This window comes from Ascaphus truei, chromosome 2, assembly GCF_040206685.1.
Source record: "Ascaphus truei isolate aAscTru1 chromosome 2, aAscTru1.hap1, whole genome shotgun sequence".
Lineage (NCBI taxonomy): Eukaryota > Metazoa > Chordata > Amphibia > Anura > Ascaphidae > Ascaphus > Ascaphus truei.
In genome coordinates this window covers 199,203,483-199,218,854 of record NC_134484.1, presented here as the reverse complement: position 1 = coordinate 199,218,854, position 15,372 = coordinate 199,203,483, and the positions used below count along the sequence as shown (strand labels likewise).

At 49.2% G+C, this 15,372-nt stretch overlaps 1 long non-coding RNA gene across 2 annotated transcripts in view; it reads right to left on the bottom strand.

Annotated features, from left to right (window-relative positions):
- LOC142487093 (uncharacterized) overlaps positions 1–15,372 on the bottom strand; it is a 106,884-nt gene that overhangs the window by 89,578 nt on the left and 1,934 nt on the right. For both annotated transcript variants that reach the window (XR_012799137.1, XR_012799138.1), the window contains exon 2: positions 6,370–6,436. This is a non-coding gene — a long non-coding RNA (uncharacterized LOC142487093). The remainder of the gene's footprint in view (positions 1–6,369; positions 6,437–15,372) is intronic.

Below are 15,372 nucleotides of genomic sequence, written 5' to 3'. Positions count from 1 at the left end.
GGAGACCCTTTAGAATGTTGCGGCTTTTTGAACCAATGCTTCATTCAATTTGAGATGACACCCTCCCGGTTATTGACCCCAAGGTCAAGAGTGGCATACATTATCTCCATGCTCACGGGTGATGCATTGGCGTGTGCCTATCCTATCTGGGAGCAGAGAAGAGACCTTACTCAAGACATCAGACAATTCACCAAGGAGTTCAGACGTGTCTTTGACACCCCAGGGTGTAAAATTACTGCAGCGTCTTCCCTTTTTCATGTTTCCCAGGGAAATAGTCCGGTGGCAAGATACGCCTTGGAATTCTGAACAATCGCCTCAGAGACAGGATGGAACGGGGAGGCCCACTCTTCCGCCTTCTGGCAAGACTTTCGGAACCCCTGAAAGACGAGCTCACTGCGCAGGAGCGCCCAGCGGACCTGGAGGAGCTCATCGCAGTCTGTATACGGGTAGACCAACGTCTGCAGGAGAGGAAAGCCGAGCGTTCACGGAACCGTCAGATACCCGCCAGGTCTTCACTTTTCCACTCCTTCATTCCAGAGACACCTATGACCAAGGTTCCAGAACCAATTCAGTTGGGTGGAAACAAACTCTCCTTCTCTGAGAAACAATGTCGCCGAACCTCTGGTCTGTGCCTCTACTGCGGCAATCCGGGCCACTTAGCCCTCCGCTGCCCACTCAAGTCGGGAAATGACCGACTACCACGGCGTCCCAGAGGAGCCTCTGTGGGAGTTCTTTTCAACTCCATCACCAAAGAACCCTTACCCAACAGAATCCCGATTCCTGTATCCCTTCAGGCTCCGAGCCTCACGATGAGCGCATCCGCCTTCATCGACTCTGGTTACGGAGGAAACTTCATAGACCAGGAATTCGCCACAAGGAACAACATCCTCTTGGGGGGGGAAAAAACCCCGGTAGGATTGGAGGCCATTGATGGACATTCCCTGCAGCCGGCCTTCATCATCCTACAGAGTGCGGAAATCTCCCTGTTGTGCGAACAGACCCACCGGGAGAACATCACCTTAGACGTGATCCACTCACCATCCACCGAGATCATCCTGGGCCTTCCTTGGCTACAACGCCACAACCCACTCATTAACTGGGCCAAGCAAAGACCCATCTGTTGGAAACAAAAATGCTCCCCAACATGCGCAGTTCCACCTCAAAAGATCTTCAGCATGAAGACCCCAGAGGAGCCACAAGACGTTTTACCAGAAGAATACACAGAATTCAGAGACGTATTCGACAAAGCCAGGTCAGAGGTACTAAACCCCATCGATCCTTCGACTGTCCTACAGATCTCCTGCCCGGTTCCACCCTGCCCAGAGGGCGGTCTTACCCTCTTTCCCTTCCAGAGACCAAAGCTATGTCCGAATACATCCAGGAGAACCTCCAAAAAGGGTTCATCAGGAAATCCTCGTCACCAGCGGGGGCTGGATTTTTTTTTGTCAAGAAGAAAGATGGTATCTGGTGGCTATGTCCTGAGATTCAAAAATACTGGCTTATAATACAAGATTTAATAAAAGAGGCCACAGGCCTCACAATTCCATTTGAACAAGGAAAACTATATTGTATTAGGCCAGAGTTGAAATGTAAATCACTGTATGTAAAGATAACTATGCCTAATAAAAACGTTTGGGGGGGGGGGGAAAGAAGAAAGATGGTACTCTGAGACCCTACATCGACTACTGAGGACTAAACAAGATCACCATTAAAAACCGGTACCCATTACCATTGATATCGGAGCTGTTCGATCGTCTCCAGGGATCCACCATATTCACCAAATTGGACCTCCGCAATGCCTATAACCTAGTAAGGATCCGTCAAGGAGACGAGTGTAAAATGGCATTCAACACAAGAGACGGTCACTATGAATACCTGGTCATGCTGTTCGGCCTGTGCAATGCCCCAGCGGTCTTCCAAGACTTTGTAAATGAAATATTCAGAGACCTGCTGAATAGATTCGTTATCGTTTACCAGGACAACATTTGAATTTTTTCCAAGACCATCTCAGAGCACATTAACCAAGTCAAACAGGTACTTCTACGCCTTCGTCAGCACCCCCTCTACGCCAAACTGGAAAAATGCAACTTCCATCAAAAACCCACCACCTTTCTAGGATACATCATATCTGATTCTGGGTTTTCCATGGACCCCTCCAAACTGAAGGCCGTCGTGGACTGTTCGCTCCCCACGACTCTCAAGGGCATCCAGAGGTTCCTAGGGTTTGCCAATTACTACAGAAAGTTTATCCACAAATTCTCTTCCATTGTCGCACCCATCACGGCTCTCACCAGGAAAGGAGCTGACGTTGTGTTCTGGCCACCTGCAGCTATCCAGTCCAACGCCTTAAAGAAAGCCTTCATCTCTGCACCCATACTGATCCACCCCAATCCCAGACTACCTGTCAGATTGGAGGTGGACGCATCAGACATCGAAACCGGCGTCATTTTGTCATTTTGAGCATCACTGTCTTCCAACCTACACCCATGTGCCTTCTTCTCTAAAAAATGCTCATCGGCACAGCAAAATTACGACATGGGCAACAGTGGGCAACTACTAGCCATCAAACTAGCCTTAGAAGAGTGGAGACATCTACTGGAAGGAACAGAGAGTCCCATTACAATCCTCACCGACCACAAGAACCTCATGTACTTGGAAAGATCTCAACGATTAGGAGCCCGTCAAGCCCACTGGTCCCTATTCTTCTCTTGTTTCAATTACATCATATCATACCCAGTTCCAAGAACTTAAAGGCAGACGCCATTTCCCGACAGTTCTTTAACAGAGAACAAAACCGAAGCCAAATCAGAGTCCATCCTGCCTGCCAGGTTCATTATCTCCGCCAACACATTGACATAATGGATGACGTCCTGCTGGATCAAACTAACATTCCGGAAGGTCTGGAGGTCCCGAATGGATGCCTCTACGCAGCACTTCCCTTCCGCAAAAAAAAATCTTGGAATGGGGACACTCATCAAAAACCGCAGGTCATCCTGGAACCAAAAGAACCCCAGACTTAATCACACTGACACTCTGGTGGCCAAACATGCAAGGCGTCATAAAGAAGTTCACCAAGGCATGCACCACGTTTGTTATGATTTGATTCTGCTTAGTTTTTGCCAGTATACCAGCGCTCCCCTCCTTTTTTGTTTCTATTGTCTCAAGGATCAAGGTAGATCCTTTTTGGGTGACCTGCAGGACGTTTACCTCCATGAGTGACTCTACATGGTGGGCACTGTAAGGTTCTCTATACGGGAGTATTCGTTGTTTTATTTTTCTTCACGGTAGTGAGCGCCCCGGTTTCCTCCTGTATCATGCACCAAATGTGCAAGGAATAAGGTACCCCGCAGCAAACCGCAAGGGCTCTTGAATCCCCTACCCATCCCGGAACGTCCCTGGAGGAACCTATTGATGGATTTCATAGTAGGGCTGCCAAGATCCGGAGGTATGAACACTATACTACAAGTCATAGATCGCTTCTCGAAACAGGCACATTTTATTCCACTTAAAGGCCTACCGGACACCCCCACACTGGCGGACATATTCTGTAAGGAGATCTTCCGCCTCCACGGAACTCCCACGACCATCGTATCGGACAGAGGGCCCCAGTTCGTCTCGAGAATCTGGAGGGCCTTCACAAAGAAATTGAACATCTCCCTCATTTTTCATCCCGGTAAAACCCGTAGACTAACGGACAGACAGAAAGGACCAATCGGTCCTTGGAGCAGTACCTGCGCTGTTTCATCGCGGACACCCAGGACGACTGGGCAGACCTTCTCCCGTGGGCAGAGTTCGCCCATAATTCACTGAGGAACGAATCCACACAGGTCTCGCCCTTCTACGTAAACTACGGTTTTCATTCCGGCACGACTGCCCATCTCTTCCCCTCCTTCTGGGGTTCCTTCAGCGGACGACCGGATCCAAGCACTGCAAAATTCATGGACTAAGATCCAGAGTAACCTAAAAGAGGCTTCCGCCAGACAGAAGACCCAGGCAGACCGCCACCGTCGCGAAACTCCAGGGCTGAGAACGGGAGACAAAGTATGGCTGTCCTCATGGAACATACGCCTAAGAGTCCCCAAACTCAAACTGGTCCCAAGATTCTTGGGTCCATTCAAGATCTTGGAGAACTCAATCCGGTGGCATACCGCCTGCAACTCCCCTCTTCAATGAGGATTCCATCCTTGTTCCATATTTCACTTCTGAAACCTGTATACCGCAGCCTCCGCTTCCCAGATCCATCTCCTGCACCACCGGGTCCCCAAATCGTACAGGGCCAGCAAGAGTACGAAGTTCAGGCCATCCTAGACTCCAGCTTATCAAAAGGGACAATCCAGTATCTCATCCACTGGAGAGGATACGGTCCCGAGGAATGATCCTGGATTCCACACCAGCAAGTCCACGCACCCAAACTCAAAGAGTTCCACCTAAAATACCCCCTGAAGCCTCGCAGGGTTTGCCCGGATGTCTCCTCTGAAGGGAGGGGGGGGGGGTACTGTAAGGACTAAGGACTTGCAAACGCCCTGCGCATCCTCCTGAGCACCAATGCGCACACGTGGGGTGCCAACGAACCGCACTTCTTACCCGACGCACGCAGCGCGCATGCGCACCAGGATGGCGTCATCCGACGCCATGGACTTAGGCTCTGCCTCCGGATCGCGCCGCACACTACCTGTGCACGGCGCTTACACGTGACACGTGCGCCACACCCCCAAGCTCCGTGTCAACATTCTTTAGCTGCACAAACAGCTACACCTGCTTGTTGAGCCCTGGACCTATCAATGCCGCCGCGCCCCGCTCCACCCCCCATGGGGGTTGGCTGATCCAGCCTATATATGCTCACCAATGTCATAGGCACATTGGCTGAGCATAGATACTTGTTACCTGTGTTTACCCTTGCTGTTCCTGCCTTGTCCCTGTCCTGTTGCTTAGTTCCAGTTTTCATCCTCTGTGTACCGTACCGGCTTGCTTTCACTACTCCGACCTCTGGCTCCTGATCTTGGCTATCTCTGACTCCTCGCTCTTCTCCAATCCTGACCTCGGCATTGTACCTCTACCACTCTCCAACCCTGACCTCGGCAAAAGTACCTTCTACGCTCCGGATATCTCCTACGTTTAACTCAGCAAGTATAAAGACTACTTTGATCTCTATTTCCCTGACCCGGCTGCCAAGACAAACCTACACTCCGGACGTGGTCCCCATGCCTGTGGCTGGTGTTTGTTACAACTCCCATCTCAGTACCGGGGTCTCGTCCTGTTTGTGGTGAGCACAGCATGACACACACACACACACGGCAGAGATATATATCTATATCTATATATATCTATATATACACACATATACATACACACACACACACAGCTGCTACACACAAACTCTGTAGCTACACCCACAAACACTGATGCTGCGGCTGCTGCACACACACACACACACACACACACACACACACACACACACACACACACACACACACTAGACCAGGCCTGCACAACTAATCACCTAATACCGCAGTCTATCACCTGCATCTTTGACGCTGTGCACGTGACGTCATCAACCCGTATGCGCGACTGACTACCAGAGAAGCAAAAGCCGGCTAACACACGAGTGTAGGATCAGGACGATGAAACCTTCAGACCCCAAGTGTTCAAACTGCTGTTTTATTCTATGGAGCATGTGAGTGGAATGAGCTCACTGCTCAATTGTATTTTTACTTTAGACTTGGGAGTTCCATTTTACATCCAATTCCAAAAGATCCAGACCAGATACAATACTGAAAACGCCTGAATTATTTCAACACCACGTGAGTGGGCCTTTAAAAGCTTCTCAAGATTCACTTTTACTTAAGCATTAGCATATTTGCACTATGTTCATTTTCTCTTTTAGAGTTTTGTACTTTGAAGTTTCTGCTGCCTTGCTACATGAAATGTTGGGAAAAATCTACTGAAAAAGCGGCATTTCTTCTTTAGGGTGATATTTATTTTTCTATATTCACATTTTGACTAATTCAGTGTTTAAATATTGGTGATTTTTTTGGTTTGCGCTTTTTCTGTTGCACAACTATCATACTAACAAATGCTATAATAATTTGATGTGCTGAAGGGGCAGGTGTTCTACTATATGGGGATAACCAATAAAATACCCTTCACCAACAGAACTCTGCCCAAAGGAATGTTATGCCGAGAAAAAATTGAGATAACAGGAACTATGTACAATATGTACAAGAGGTGATATAGAGCGAACATGAAATGGGTTGGTTAACATTGAAATAGTAGTTTCCAGTTAGTCATATTTACATTCGGGAGTACATATTACTGCACTTGTGCCAATAATCCATGTCAGTCAGATTATGATACCCTTCGGTTACTGACCTCAAATTATGATGTCAGCAATGTGTATGATGTTGGAACTGATGTTTTCATTTGTTGGTCAAGGAATCTGCAATTAAACAAAAAGGTAATAGGCAATTAGACAGGAGTGTTGTGAAGAGCTGGCTTCAGCAGCAGTGTGATTTCAGACTAGGGGGGCAGCAGTTAGTACAACATAAGCAACTGTATCCCAATATGAGTAAAACATTCATGTCAAGCTTTTTTTTTTTTCATGTGAAATAGAAGTACAATATATGTGCAAGAATAAATAACTCATATTCATGTGACATACTGAATGGCTAATTAAAATAATATCAGGGTCTAACAGTATAGGTACAATCCTTGTGAATGGTGATAAGATGGAAGGGAATCCCATTTATACCCAACACCAATATCTCTCAAACAAGTTGTGATAGCTCGTAAATCTCTGCATTTTGCTAGCGTTGAGGGGGAGATATCAGGGAATATCTGTAATATGACGCTTTCATTTCCATCTTAGGCTGGGACTTTGTGCCTTTCAAAACTGCCTCTTTCCTGTGATAAAAATTAACTCTCACTAGTAAATCAAAGGGGGTCATTTTATTTTGGCTTGGCCCTTGGAGCCCAATGTGCTCTGTCGGTTTGAAGTGAGCCTGGCTCCGCATCTGGTACGAGTTGGTTAAATAGGCGCAGACAGTAAGGTACTAGATTCTGGACTGTTTTGTCGTGACCTATTGAGGTTTTCAGTTTTCTTTTGTAATCCCTGTATCTGCTCACGAATGGCATGTACTTCATACTGTAATAGGTTATAGGCCTCCACAATGTCAGTTTACTTTTCTAGTGACTCAGTTTGCTTACCTAGGGAGGCAATCTCCAAGGTAAAAATCTCTTAAGGCAATTTTGAGCTCTGCTTTAACATTAGTCTTCTGTGCCTCTCATGTGCTGGGCAGAACTTTATTGTGATCGGGTGACTTCTTAGGCCTATCTATTTAGATACAGAGAGGGGAGACACCATCTGCAGGGATTAGCAGTGTCTCATCTTTAAAGTGGCACACAATATGGAGTTCAACAGAAGTGGACAAAAGAACACCTATTGGCCTTGGATTCTGGAGTTGAACTATGTTGGAAAGGAGGACATTTTCTATCAAAGACTCATGAAGACACAGCACTCTTCAGTCAACAATATAGTACTCCATCATTCAGGATATGTAGAAGGAAAGGAGCACAGCATCCGCATCAGTGGATCAAAAATAGATAGGGCAACTCCAGATGTAGTAAAATTGTGTTTATTGCACAATCAGCTTAGCAATAAAGGTGTAGGAGTACTTATCGAATGGGGAGAACATCTGGTTTTCTCCCCATTGCAGGGTAGTTTAAGAGATGTTATTACTACCATAACTCTCTTCTAATATTAGGTACACATCACATCAGGCTTCTTAGGGTGCTATAGTAGATTAGTATAGTCCACAGACACTACTTCAAATTAGTATATTATTACTCTAGGGTGCACTAATTATGATCACTATACTAACTATCCTTTTATTGTGGCCCTAGTTGTAGGGATAACTAGGACATTAGATTATCTGTTCTTTAGTTGATATGTCATAGTGGTTATCATCCTGCTTTGACAGTATATAGTACCTGTGGCTCTGTTGTCCTTTTCCTGGATTGGCCAATTCGAGCAGCGGTTATCTCACTGCATGCATTTTGAGGTTAAAGGATTTTTATATAACATATCCACCTTTATTTGGCGTATCTCTTATCGCCAGGTGGGCTTATGTTTTTGTATCTAGTGTTCCCATTTATTTTATCGGTCCAAGGACCTATTAAATTTGTCTGAAATACTACCATTGCCCCGCGCTACCCTTGGGAGACAGTTGGAGCTTAGGAAGGTTAATGCATGGCTATGAAAGTGGTGTAGGAAGGAGAGTTTGGGGTTTTTAGGGCACCGAGTCCTTTTATGAGAGGTGCCATCTTTATGGTAGGGACGGATTCCACCTCAATGGAGAGGGATCTTCTGTGCTAGGGGGGAGGATTTTAGAAAGGTTGAGCAGATTTTAAAGTAGGAAAGAGGGAGAAGGGACAAGAAACAGATAATAAATTAGACAGAATGCACAGTGTGGGTGATCAAGCCACACTAATCAACCGAACCATTAGGCTGAAAAATCCTTAGGAGCCGTAAGGATTTTTCAGCCTAAAAAGTTTGGTTGATTAGTGTGGCTTGATCACCCACACTGTGCATCTAATTACTCTGGATTATTAGGCTTTTCCCCAATACTTACAGTATTCCACTTTAAAATATGAATTTCCTGAGGTCCAATTCTGCTTAACAGTTGCAAAAAACTTTTTCATTTCAGTGGACCCTGCAGTGTTTCAATCCAATACTTGATGTTTTTAATTTGTTTCACTATATCGGTCATCAGTAAATTGATTGCATTTTGACGATTGGATTCTGTGCCTTTTTTTTTTCTTTTTCCCTTCGGGTTTTAAGATGGTTCTTAAAGGATAGAGAGTGCTAGTCGGATATTGAGGGGAAGGGCATTCCAGAGGTGTTCACACAAACTTTTCTATCGGTGCCTTTTGACACAACTCAGCAATACACCCTGCACAACAACAAATCCTCCTCACAATCCGCTTTATTTCCATGCGTCTCCTCCTTGCTTCTAGGGATATTTCTCCAAATCCTGGTACATGTCTCATTTCTACATGCTTCTGTCCTCGCCTATCACATCCAACTTGTCCTCCTTGTGGTGGAAACACCTCTAATCTCATATCCATCCCATCAACCTCCCTCTCGTCTTGTCCTGTGCCCTCTGAAATGCCCACTCTCTTTCTAACAAGTTCCTATCTGTACATTACTTATTTTTCTTTCACTCTCTCCTTTTTGCTATAACCAAGACCTGGCTCACTCAGTCTGACTTTGCACAGGAAGCTGCCCTCTCTTTTGGTGACCTTTCTTTCTCCCACACTCTGCGCCCTGATGATAGGGGTGGAAGCGTGGGGCGCCTGTCGTCAATTTGCCGTTACGATCCCTTCCTATATCTTCCTCTCTTTCTTTTCCTCCGAGGCTCACTGTCCAGCTTTTTTTCTCCTCTCCCTCTCCATGTGGCGGTCATCTATCGCTTACCTAACTCTACTCATCCCCCTTCTGTCTTCCCCTTGGGGACTTAAACTGCCATAATGATTACCCCGCTTTCTCTCTCTAACCTCTTTTTTTGGCCTTCACCAATGGACTACAGCCAGCACCCTTAAGGATGGCCACTACCTGGACCTGGTTTCACAAAAAAACTTTTCTCCGATATCTCCATTTCCCCCTTTGCTCTCTCTGACCATCACTTCATCTTATTTACTCTCTCTCTCTCTCTCTCTCTCTCTCAGTATTCCTCTTCTTCACCTTCATCTACGCCTCGTTTCTTGTATTCCAACAGGGTTCTATCCTACGACTTCTTCTATTTTCTGTTTACACACTCTCTCTAGGTTACCTTATCACATTTATTAGGTTCAAATATCACCTCTATACTGATGACACAAACTTACCATTCAACCCCTGACCTTACACCTGCTGTATAGACCAAAAAAACTGAATGTCTCTCCACTATATCATTCTGGATGGACCTACGCCAACTCAAACTTCACATGTCAAAGATGAAGCTCATCATACTTCCTCCCAATCCTGGCCCTACTGTCCCCTTCTCCATTACTGTTGGCAGAACTATCATATACTCAGTACCACACGCACGCTGCCTAGGTGTCACATTTGAGTCCTCCCACATTCTTCCTCCGTAACATTGCAAAGATACACTTTCCTCTGTCACTCTACTGCTGAAGCTAACACAGGGCTCATTCTGTCCTGAATTAAAACAAAGACAGGTGCACTGATACATGTCCTATTCAGTGTTCAATAACAGTGAGTGACCAGTGTATAAATAAGCAATACATGTAAGATAAAGTGATCATGACTCAAAACCCAAACAACCCCCTCAAGGTTCTTAGTGACAATATGAAAAGTATTAGTGCAGTACTAGATGCACTCTACCAATATAATATAAAGACAATGGGACAAAAAGGGACTGTAAAAGAGTGATATGGAAACAACGTTGCCATATGAATAAAAACAGGACCGTCTCACAGAATCCTAAAAGGTTGATTCTTTCATTCAGTATAGTGCAATCAGTTGCAATTACCACTCCTCCCAATCAAGCGGCACATGCAGAAAAAAAAGAGAGAAAAGAGGAAAACATACAGTAGTGCAAATCAATAAGCTTTTATGCAGGGAAAGGAACGTAATTCTGTTCACACACACTTTTCCCAGATCTTTGAAACATTGGGGTAGAAATTGCAGTTCTCATGCTCATGGAGTTTTCGGGGTTTGGAATCGCCCCACCAGAATATGATGCCTTACTGCTGCCAAATAATAACAGACAGTTAATAATGCAGGCTGTGGACCACCACATCGCCACTCTCACATCCTGCGATGCTTGCAGATGTCTGCAGTCTGCCCCATTCTCCTACTCCTCCGATCAGCTGTCTCCGCAAGCACTCAGAGCTCAGCAGTTCTCTGTAGCTTCCAACTGTATGCGTTTTGCACATTTCCTTCCTCTGGAGTGTTTCATTCAACTATGATTATGGCTACTCTTTATACTCTCTATCTAGGTTTTGGTTAATTGGATAACAATCTGATACCGATACATGTAAACCAATCCCTGGATAATGTGAAAAGAAAAAAGCATAACCAAGGCGCCAGCACTAAACATTCACAAATGGAAAAAGAAAGCGCTCGTCAGTGATAGGGAGGGGCAGTGGGTCTTGAAAATTAGGTCTGTCAATCAATATAGACAGCATTCCAGCCAATTGCTGCGCATAGCTCCTTCTCTTGTAACGTACTGATGTCTCCTGTCTCCCAACGCGTTTCATCACAGCATCCCCTTCCCCATAAAATAATTGCTCAACAAGATACTATCTAAAATCCTAAAGTTACTATGGGAACCAAGTGACGCAATTGTGTATCATCATAAATATATACACATTTGCTTTGATACCAAATCCAGCATATACAGCATTATAGAAATCTATCAAATGTGATGTATAAGAAAATAACAGTCATTACAATATGTGGCACGTGTTTATGTTTTTATTCTCTGGGTGCTTTTCTTCTGTACTCCACACTAGGTCATAAACGTTGACACGCAACTACTTGCATACTCCCTTTTGCATCCTATTTTGGGTTTTATTCACAATGTATTTATTTACAATTTATTTTCATGGGGTATCAATACTAGTTCACTTTCAATTCTTTGTCATCTTGATAAATATCCCTGTTGTGGACCAAAACATTGATCATCTTTCAATAAATATATGATCATTGCAAGACCTACGAGTGGCCGTTTTCTCCTTACATGTTGTACAACAATACAACTCTTCGGAGCACCCTGGCGGCTGCATCGCAATGTATAGCGAGTGCCCGCTATTCTCTATAAACACAGGTCACCATTTCTCACAGTTATCCTCATTAGCACAAGTGTCCCAATCATATCAACTGAAGCAACTGTGCTCAAGCAAGGGTATATTTAAAAACTGCACTGTTTAGTTGTCAATGAGGACTGGAGTTGGGAATGTATGGTATCCGTGACTGAGATATGTAATTTTGAAATCCCTTACAATAATTCCTGTCCGGGCAAAACAATATGGCCACTGGGGTTTAGCCTTAGGCTGTGGCCCCGCTAGCACTGAGCGGGCGGTACTTGGCGAGGTGACTTGTCTATATATATATATATAGATGCAAGTCCCCGGTCACGCGGGTATGCGCGTGCACACACGCGATGCGCTTAGGTAAATAAAAATGTTATACTTTCCCGATCGCTCAATATTCGGCAATGCCGTCCCCCCCCCCCTCACCCCGGGCGCGAGCAGACGCAGGCACCCGCCACACATGCTTGGAGCGCCAGCGCGCTCAGCGCTAGCGGGGACTCAGCCTAATTCTCTGTGCAAACAGAAAGCTAGGACATCTTTGTGAGATGATATTGCAGCCTCCACCCCGGGGTTGCCACCTCTCCGGGTGACTTCGGGTTTGACATCCCCTTCTCCGGGCTACGGGTGGGCGGGTTGTTAGACAGGGCAGGCATAGTAAGTGACTTCTCATTGCTACATCATAGATCACTCGAGTCACAGATCCTTTGCATTTCTCACAGGACTACCTGCAGAACTCATTTCCACCCTTCGCTGCTTACTACATCCGGGTCACAGCCCTATGCTCTACTGCTCACAAGTAGGGGATCATGGGAGTTGTAGTTTTTATTAGACAAGTTCGATTGACACATAAGCAACACAGTAACATTCCTAGAAACTCTGCTAGAGAACACACACCACCCCTATGTGTTACCTCCTCTCTGCCTTCACCCCCCTCTCTCTCTTCTCCCCCCCTCTCTCTCTCTTGCCACTCCCTCTCTCTCTCTTGTCCCTCTCTTCTCCCCCCCTCTCTTGTCCCCCCCTCTCTCTTCGTCCCCCCCTCTCTCTCTCTTCGTCCCCCCTCTCTCTCTCTTCTCGTCCCCCCTCTCTCTCTCTTCTCGTCCCCCCTCTCTCTCTCTTCTCCCCCCTCTCTCTCTCTTCTCCCCCTCTCTCTCTTCTCCCCCCCTCTCTCTCTCTCTTCTCCCCCCTCTCTCTCTTCTCCCCCCTCTCTCTCTTCTCCCCCCTCTCTCATCTCCTCCCCTCCCACTCTCTTCTCCTCCCCTCCCACTCTCTTCTCCCCCCCTCCCACTCTCTTCTCCCCCCCCTCCCACTCTCTTCTCCCCCCCCTCCCACTCTCTTCTCCCCCCCCCTCCCACTCTCTTCTCCCCCCCCTCCCACTCTCTTCTCCCCCCCCCTCCCACTCTCTTCTCCCCCCTCCCACTCTCTTCTCCCCCCCCCTCTCTCTCTCTCTCTCTTCTCCCCCCTCTCTCTCTTCTCCCCCCTCTCTCTCTTCTCCCCCCCCTCTCCTCCCTCCCCCCTCTCTCTCTTCTCCCCCCTCTCTCTCTTCTTCCCTCTCTCTCTTCTCCCCCCTCTCTCTCTTCTCCCCCCCTCTCTCTATTCTCCCCCTCTCTCTCTCTCTTCTCCCCCTCTCTCTCTCTCTTCTCCCCCTCTCTCTCTCTCTTCTCCCCCTCTCTCTCTCTCTTCTCCCTCTCTCTCCTCCGCCCCTCTCCTCCCCCTCCCTCTTCTCCCCCCTCCCTCTCCCTCTTCTCCCCCCCCCTCTCCTCCCCCTTCTCCCCCCCCCCTCTCCTCCCCCTTCTCCCCCCCCTCTCCTCCCCCTCCGCTCCCCCCCTCCCTCTCCCCCCCTCCCCCTCCCTCTTCTCCCCCCCTCCCCCTCCCTCTTCTCCCCCCCCTCTCCTCCCCCCCCATCGCTCCCCCTCCCTCTTCTCCCCCCCTCCCTCTTCTCCCCCCCTCCCTCTTCTCCCCCCCTCTCCCTCCCCTCCCACTCTCTTCTCCCCCCCCCCTCCCACTCTCTTCTCCCCCCTCCCACTCTCTTCTCCCCCCCCCTCTCTCTCTCTCTCTCTTCTCCCCCCTCTCTCTCTTCTCCCCCCCTCTCTCTTCTCCCCCCTCTCTCTCTTCTCCCCCCCCTCTCCTCCCTCCCCCCTCTCTCTCTTCTCCCCCCTCTCTCTCTTCTTCCCTCTCTCTCTTCTCCCCCCTCTCTCTCTTCTCCCCCCCTCTCTCTATTCTCCCCCTCTCTCTCTCTCTTCTCCCCCTCTCTCTCTCTCTTCTCCCCCTCTCTCTCTCTCTTCTCCCTCTCTCTCCTCCGCCCCTCTCCTCCCCCTCCCTCTTCTCCCCCCTCCCTCTCCCTCTTCTCCCCCCCCTCTCCTCCCCCTCCGCTCCCCCCCTCCCTCTCCCCCCCTCCCCTCCCTCTTCTCCCCCCCCTCTCCTCCCCCCATCGCTCCCCCTCCCTCTTCTCCCCCCCTCCCTCTTCTCCCCCCCCTCTCCCCCCCTCTCCCTCCCCTCTCCCTCTTCTCCCCCCCCCCTTCCTCCCCTCTCCCTCTTCTCCCCCCCCCCTCTCCCTCTTCTCCCCCTTCTCCCCCCCCCCTCTCCCTCTTCTCCCCCCCCTCTCCCTCTTCTCCCCCCTCTCCCTCTTCTCCCCCCCCTCTCCCTCTTCCCCCCCTCTCCCTCTTCTCCCCCCCTTCTCCCCCCCCTCTCCCTCTTCCCCCCCCTCTCCCTCTTCTCCCCCCCCCTTTCCCTCTTCTCCCCCCCTCTCCCTCTTCTCCCCCCCTCTCCCTCCCTCTCCCTCCCTCTCCCTCTTCTCCCCCCCCTCTCCCTCTTCTCCCCCCCCTCTCCCTCTTCTCCCCCCCTTCTCCCCCCCCTCTCCCTCTTCTCCCCCCCTTCTCCCCCCCCTCTCCCTCTTCTCCCCCCCCTCTCCCTCTTCTCCCCCCCCTCTCCCTCTTCTCCCCCCCTCTCCCTCTCCCTCTTCTCCCCCCCCTCTCCCTCTTCTCCCCCCTCTCCCTCTCCCTCTTCTCCTCCCCCCCTCTCCCTCTTCTCCTCCCCTCTCTCTCCCTCCCCCTCTTCTCCCCCCCTCTCTCCCTCCCTCTCTCCCTCTTCTCCCCCCCTCTCCCTCCCTCTTCTCCCCCCCTCTCCCTCCCTCTTCTCCCCCCCCTCTCTCTCCCTCTTCTCCCCCCCCTCTCTCTCCCTCTTCTCCCCCCCCTCTCTCCCTCTTCTCCCCCCCTCTCTCCCTCTTCTCCCCCCCTCTTCTCCCCCCCTCTCTCCCTCTTCTCCCCCTTCTCCCCCCCTCTCTCTCCCTCTTCTCCCCCCCTCTCCCTCTCCCTCTTCTCCCCCCCCTCTCCCTCTTCTCCCCCCCTCTCCCTCTTCTCCTCCCCTCTCTCTCCCTCCCCCTCTTCTCCCCCCCTCTCTCCCTCCCTCTCTCCCTCTTCTCCCCCCCTCTCCCTCTTTCCCCCCCCCCTCGCTCTCCCTCTTCTCCCCCCCCTCTCTCCCTCTTCTCCCCCCCCTCTCTCCCTCTTCTCCCCCCCCTCTCTCCCTCTTCTCCCCCCCCTCTCTCTCCCTCTTCTCCCCCCC